An 8,402-nucleotide genomic window follows, 5' to 3' on the forward strand; every position below is an offset into this window, starting at 1 on the left:
ACCCGGCCCACCAGACGAAAAGGGTCAAATGCTAATGATAACATGTATACATGCTGGTTTAAGATCAGGTAATTGTGTAATTTTGTAATTGTAATCCTGTGCAGTCCTTTTTGTGATTAAGGGCTATATAAATAAATGTGAGTTGACTTGACTTGACTATACTAGTTTGATGAAGTACTACTCAAACATTTTTTGTCCCATTGTCTTTTTGTGTGTCTACCACAAAAAAACTACTATGGTAATACTACAAAGTTACTCCAAACTAAATATCAAATTAAAGCTTCAAAACAGGGACCTAATATATTATTTTGCTTTCATTCTGAAGAGAAATAAATTACCATAGAAATACAAAACAAATACTACTACAATAATGCTACATAATACTCCTATGGAAATACTACAAAATTCTACTACAAAAATAAATCTACAGTGAAACTACAAAAATACTACAGAAATACCAGAAAAAAACTCAACACTTCAGCAATTTCTACAAAACTAAAAATTGAATGCAGTATTTAAAACAGGGACTAATATGTTTTTTTGCTATAATTGTGAATGTTTCAAAACCAATTTGATGAAACCAATCTCTTTAAAAACAAGTACAAAGAAATATAACAACAATATGTCTTAACAAATATTTATTCATAAATGAAAAAACTCTATATGTCTCTCACATTGGCCCCTTAGCCACATCTTTGAACCCAATGCGGCTTCTGTTTATGCTATCAGAAGCAATACTAAACAACTGAGACTAGTTAGCTTAGCTAGCATGTGTCTCTTAATCACAATGCTATGTTGGCTGCGGCTGCATCGGCTCGCTACAACGGGTCAGGTGCAATCGACATTTCGTTCTGTGTGCATTGTTACACAGAATGACAATACAAGGAAATTATTATTATTATTATTATAAGTTAAGACGATATATTTTCAAATACTTTTAATTTTGTTTTAGAGGGGAGTGCCACATTATAAAGTTTGCACTTTCCATGCTACAAGGTCAATGGTAATGCTATCCTGAATAAGGTCTACCTCACGTCCTAGCTAATTGTTAGAGGTGTTGTAGTTCATACTTTATGCTTATCTTAGGTAACTTGTTCCCTTTCTTTTTTTACTGTTTTTTTTTCAATCAAAGGCAATGCAAAACATCTGAGACTAGCTGTCATACAGCTCAATACTAAGATAAGTTAAGCTTTGACATGTGGTTGATACATTTTAAAATGTTTTACTAAGCTAATTTGGTTTCTGAGGTGAGTGCCATGCAAAAGTTTAGAACGAGGTGTCAAGCTCATTTGTGATGGGGCCACATGCTAGAAAAAAACTCACAGGGGCCAGACAAGTAGATTTAAGTTAAAGAGATAGGAAATAGAGAGAGGAAAAAAGAGAAAGAGAAAATGGAGAGAATGAAGGACAGAGATAAAAAAGAGAGAGAACAAGGGAGACAGAGTAAGGAAGTGATAAGGAAAGTGAGAGAAAAAAGAGAGAGAGAAAGAGGGAAATAGAGAGAAAGGGAGAAAAAGGAAAGAAGAAGAGAAAGAAAGACTTGAGAAAAGAAAGAAAGAAATAAAGAAAGAAAGAATAAAGAAAAATAATGAGAAGTGAAATTGTATACACAGTCGGGCACAGCTGTTGCGCAAAGTATGGCAGGCATGCTAGGAGACAGAAGCTAGCTGTCAACGCTAGCCGCGGCACAGTTATATAAACAGGCGTAGTGACGTTAGCAAGTGGATTTTGTTTTGCGTCACTTCCCTCCTTGGACACTTGTTTACCGCTACCACTAAGGCAGGAGCGCTTCCAGTTAGCCGCCATGCCAGATGAGCTGAAGGATTTTTAGCGCGTTGTTACTGCATTTCTAGTTTTGTTTGTAATGCTAAGCTTAGCATTGCGATGTAGCCAATACATTTTGATATACTTAGTTAATTTTGTTTCTGAAATGTGTGCTACATTCTAAAGTTTGTACCTTTCATGGTAAGCTAACAAGGTAATGCTATCCTGAATAAGGGCTAGCTTACATCTTAGTTAATTGTTAAAAGCAGTACAGTTTCTAATTTGTGCTTAGCTAAGATAATTTGTTAATTTAGTTTGAGTGTTTGTGCTATTAAAGGGGATGAAACGTACAATGCTTAGCTGTAAGGCTTTTTCAGGTACTTGATACTTTTAAAAAATATTTTACTTAGCCAATAATATGTACTTTTAATGCTAAACTGACAAGGTCATCGGTAATGTTAACATTAATAAGGGCTAGCTATTTCAGCCAATAGCTAATAGAGGCTACATTTGCTGTGTTTTTGATAATGCTGTACACAATGTTAGATTATTGTTACAAAGGGTCTATATTTTGTCTTTTGTTTATAATCCTAAGCCTAGCTTTGCTATGCAAATAATACATTTGGCAATGTTTATACTTGGCAAATTTTATTTCTAGATTTGATTTATTTTTTAATAATCTAATTTAATAAGTATAGTGGTTATCTCATCTCATTAGCCATACCGCTTATCCTCATTAGGGTCGCAGGGGGTGCTGGTGCCCATCCCAGCAATCATCGGGCAGTGGGCAGGGGACACCCTGAACTGGTTGCCAGCCAATCGCAGGGCACACAGGGACAGACAACTCATTCGCTCATTCACACCTAGGGACAATTTGGACCGGCCAATTCACCAGAAATGTATGTTTTTGGAACGTGGGAGGAAATTGAGCACAATCTATGATAGAACTTTAAAAAAAATGTATGTTTTTGTATCAACATTCTGCTTGTTTTCTTTAAATAACGCACTCTGCTCATTACCGCCGCCCAGTGGCCCCTTCGAACGTATATACAGTACATTTGTTTTAGTTTCATTTGTAGTTCCTTTAAATTGGCGCTAATTAATATCCGCTGGTTGAAAGACATTTTTTAAAATACTACTAATTAGCACAAACTATGATTAAGCTTTATTTTGAAAATAATTTAAAATACATCATCTCGCTCATTTTCTCTAAACGTTTCAAAATAAAACGGTCATCAGTAGGCAAGGGAGAGCAGATCAAAGAGCTCAGTGATTATTTAGGGTCTGGTATGCGTACACAGTCGGGCACAGCTGTTGCGCAAAGTATGGCAGGCATGCTAGGAGACAGACGCTAGCCGCCGATGCGAGCCACGCTCAGGTTACATCAAAGGGCGCCGTGACGTTAGCGTTTTGTTTTTTTGCCTTGCGTCACTTCCTCTTCTTATACTTGATCACCGCGAATGCAGAATAACTTTCAGTCAATGGACATAGCTTAGATAGCTCATTGTTACAAGGACGCTACATTTCTTACTTGTTTTGTAATGCTAATCTATGCCACGTAGACTATCTGTTTTTGAAGGTTTAGCTAATTTTGTTTCTGAAGTGAGGGTCATGTATGTCTTACTTTCCATGCTAAGCTAACAAGGTTAATGGTAATGAGAACCAAAGGCGTGTTCAGGAGAGTGAGTGATTGCTATCGCGAGCTATCGCTAGCTTCTGAACGGCCAGTGATTATTGAGCGCTCGCGTGCCCAAGTAATCACGGGAGAAAGACCGCTTACTTTGATTTCCAACATGGCGTCGACAGTGCAGAAGATGGAGGATCTCACCCTGACGAGTGCTGTTGGCGATGTAATATATCGTCTTACATTGCCTGGTAATGTTTGTGAACAATGCAAGACAGGTATGACCCTTCCACTGCGTTTAGGATAACCTTAACTGTGTCAATATGCGAACTGTCGCTCATATCAGCCAACTCGCTCAAAGCAAGCTGTAGAACGAAATCCATTGTACTGTCGTCGGCCATTTTGGATCAGTAAGGCAATCACAGTGAGCGATTACAAAACGTTCAGCAGTGCGCGGCAAGCGATTATCAAGAGACTACATGTCTGATCACTCTCCTGAACACGCCTCAAATTAAGGGCTAGCTCCCATCTTAGCTAACCGTTAGAAGAGGTACAGTAGTAATTTATGCTTAGCTAAGCTAAATCGTTGCATCATTTTTACTGCTCATCAAAGGTGATGATAAACATCTAAAGACTTGGCTTAATTGGCATATGTCTCTAAATTACAATGCAATGCAAGTTTTGCCACATAGCTGAAGTTTGTAATTTTCAAGCTAGGCTAACAAGGTCTATGGTAATGCTAACCCGAATAAGGGTTAGGGTTAAAGGCTTTACAGTTTATCCTGTGTGCTTACCCAAACTAATTTTAATTCATAAGACCTTGCTTTATTTTTACTGTTTATGCTATCAAGAGTGATGTTCACCAACTGAGACTAGTCAGCTTAGCTGGGATACTATCTTTGTTAAAATGCTACATTTCCTGTGTTTTGGTTAATGCTGTACTCAAAGAAGGCTTGTCATCACAAAGGTGCTACATTTCTTCTTTGTTTCTATGCTAAGCTAACATTTGCTATGGAATTGATACATTTTTCCATTCAGCTAATTTCATTTATAAATTTATTTCATTTAATGCTAGGCCAATGAGGTGAATCCTAATGCTAACCCAAATAAGTGCGAGCGTACATCTCAGGTTATTTTTACAGGTGTTACAGTTTCTAAATTGTACTTAGCTAAACTGACCCTTCGCTTCTATTTTTCTCGGTATCAAAAGCGATGCTAACAATCCAAAGCTGTTTAGCATATATATATATATATATATATATATATATATATACACACACACAAAAAATGATAATGTCAAAAAAAACTTTAAAAATGTAGGTTTTATAGGTGAAGCTAATCGTGTTAACACTAGCCAAAATTCAGTACCAAAGACATCTCTTAACAACTACGGTATGCTAAACAGCTTTGGATTGTTAGCATCGCTATATATATATATATATATATATATATATATATATATCAAGTCAAGTCATTTTTATTTGTATAGCCCTAAATCACGAAGAGTCTCAAAGGGCTTCACAGATTATTACACTATATTACACAGACTATTTTTCAGCCGACGAGAAGAGTATGTTATTCATATGCTATGGAGTAGAAGTGAGTTTTAAGTTTTGATTTAAACATTTCCACTGAGGTTGCAGATCGGATCTCAGGGGGAAGAGCATTCCACAGCACCGGTGCCCGGATGGAGAACGCTCTCGAACCAGCAGAACACTTCTTTGCTCTTGGGATCACCAGAAGACCGGCACTCTCAGATCGTATATATATATATATATATATATATATATTAATATAATATAATATAATGTGTGTACGTTAGCATAACTAACATATAAGTAATGTAACTAGTCAGTGACTTGCGCGAGACCCAAATATGACACCGCAACAAGTTAAACTCATGAATATTAACGAGCTCATGAATATTTATGAAGATCTGCTTATGAATATTTAACACGTGAACGCGAGAATGAGCCATTCGACGAACACGACAACGTTCAAATAGTATGACGTCATCGCTAGGCACCTGATTACTGACCTTGATTTAAGAAAAAAAAGGAATGTATTAAAAAATTTCAAAGATAAAACGTTTAAGAAATAATTAAATAAAAACGTCATCTAGAAGACAAAAAGAGCTATTTATGAGGTCACCAAGCGTGAATTCTTATGGCAGGTTCAGTTTCCTGACCGGTACCGACGACAAGTGCGCTAATTTTAGCCCCGGGGTGCGTCAGTGATGTCCAAGGGGGGTGTTGTAAGGGAGGTGGGGGCTTCCTAAACTTCTGATTGGTTCTCTTCTTTTCATTTCTTTTCTGCGCTTCTTTTCTCCCCTGCCGCCGCGCCGCTATTTATATTTGTTGCTAATGAGGCGAGATCTCTGCAGCTGCCATGGCAACTGTTTCCGTGGAGACGGCGCTCTTAGATACCACGTCTCTACAGCCAAACCGACCCTCCAGCCATCCACCCCACCACACTCCCCACTCCGCCCTCCAAATTGGTCACTCTTAAACTCTTTCGGTCGACGCCGGACTTATTAACGAACGTACCGCGCTTGTCCTGCAAACAGGTTGCCATAAATCAAACGCACCTGAAAGGCGCGTCAGGTGAAGCGCAACAAAGTTATTTTTGAGAGAGGAGCTTGAATATGAGACACTTTTTTATTTCACACGGGGTTAGTGATGGGAACTTGACGTGCCACTTGCTCCTCTCACACAAAAACACAACCTTCCACGCAAAAATAGACAAACACATTTTCTAAGCCTCGCCGCTTTTCGTGAAAGGGAGGAGGGGGGGGAGGGATTCTCATAAACACACAGACACATAAACTCTCACACAAATGCTGTCTCACAATTACACGGACGTTCTTGCGCTTACACTTTTTAACCCTCATTGAAATTGCTCCCTCATTAGTCTTATATCTTACACACCATCTCTCACACAAACCCTTTCACGGAAGAAATTTGTCTTTGGGGAAAAAGAAACATAATGAAAAACACTCACACAAACGCTCTCTCAGTATTATACGGACCTTATTGCTCTCACTCTTTTTAACCATCATTAAAACTGCTCTCCCATTTGGAGTCTTGCATCATACATCATACTCTCACACATATTTTACCCCAAATAAAGTCACATTGTCTCTTCCTTTCTCTCTCACTCTAACACATACTATTGAAAGATGTGGGATGCACACAGACATATCTCTTTATCATGCTTCCTCTCACACACTCTTTCTTTGAAACACACACAGTCTCACAAATATTTTACCCCAAACAACATCACATTGTCTCTGCCTTTCTGACTCACTCTCACACATACTATTGAAAGACGTGGGATGTGCAGAATACATATCTCTTTATCATGCTTCCTCTTACACACCCTTACTTGAAACACACACACTCTCACACTTATTTTAGGCCACATGAATTCACATTGTCTCTTTCTCTCTCATTCTCTCTCACACATACTTTGGAAACACACGAGATGTGCACACGCATATCTCTCTCTCATGCTTCCCCTCACACACTTTCACTTGAAACACACACACCCTCACATTATTTACCCGAAACAAAGTCACATAGTATCTCCCTATCTCATTATTTCTCACATATACTATAGAAACATTCAGGAAGTGCACACTCATATTTCTCACTTATGCTTCCTCTCCCACACTCTTACTTGAGACACACACACACACACACACACACTCTCACACATATGTTACCCCAAACAAAGTCACATCGTCTCCTCATTTCTCACTCACTCTCACACGTACTATTGAAAACACACGGGATGTGCACACACAAATCTCTTTGTCATGCTTCCTCTCACACACTCTTACTTGAAACACACATATTCTCACACATATTTTAGGCCACATAAATTCACATTGTCTCTTCCTTTCTCATTTTCTTTCACAAATACTATTGACAAACACATATTTCCATCATATTTCTTCTTACACACTCTTACTTGAAACACACATATTCTCACACATATTTTAGGCCACATAAATTCACATTGTCTCTTCCTTTTTCATTTTCTTTCACAAATACTATTGACAAACACATATTTCCATCATATTTCTTCTCACACACTCTTACTTGAAACATACACACTCTCACACATATTTTACCCAAAACAAAGTCACATTGTCTTACCCTTTCTCATTCTCTCTCACGTCAGTAAAGTAAACATTTATTTGTATAGCCCTTAATCACAAGATCTCTCAAAGGACTGCACAGGTTACAATTACACCATCCCCTGATCTTAAACCAACATGCGGGCAAGGAAAAACTCAAAACCTCAACATGAGGAAAAAATAAACCTTGAGAATGTCCCCACAAGTGGTAATCTCTCTTCCAGGATGACCAGGCTGCAATTGATTTAGGATTGAGTAACAGTACACAAAACAAAGTGAACATCAAAAGAAAACAATAGGTAACATGTTGAAATTTGTCCGGAAAGTCCGTAACAGCAACGACCATCTCTGCCGGCGGGTCGATACAAGCGTTGACATGCTTCAGGTCAGACGCTGGTCCGCGGACTCATCTGAAATCGTCCTTCTCCCTCGTAGCACCACCAGCAAGGCAGTTGAAAAAAGAAAGGAACAGAAAAGTATGAGGTGGGCATCAGTCATAAGCTATTGAATAGAAGTGGGTCGTAAGTCTAGACTTAAAAACTTCCACTGAGGTCGCAGATCTTATTTCCTGAGGCAGGGCGTTCCATAACACCGGGGCCCGGATGGAGAACGCTCTCAAGCCTGCAGACTTCTTGGCTCTCGGAGTCACAAGTAGATCGGCATTTTCAGAGTGGAGGCTCCGTGCAGGAAAATAGGGGGAAACCAAATCTGAGAGATAAGAGGACGCAAGTCCATGCAAACATTTGTGTGTGAATAAGAGAACCTTAAAGTCACATCTTAAGTGGACTGGAAGCCAGTACAAGTTGGCCAATACAGGAGTAATATGCTCAAACGTTTTTGTCTTAGTCAAGAGTCTCGCTGCCGCATTCTGAA

This window comes from Urocampus carinirostris, chromosome 2, assembly GCF_059441175.1.
Source record: "Urocampus carinirostris isolate Australia breed hairy pipefish chromosome 2, RoL_Ucar_1.0, whole genome shotgun sequence".
NCBI classification, from domain to species: Eukaryota; Metazoa; Chordata; class Actinopteri; order Syngnathiformes; family Syngnathidae; genus Urocampus; species Urocampus carinirostris.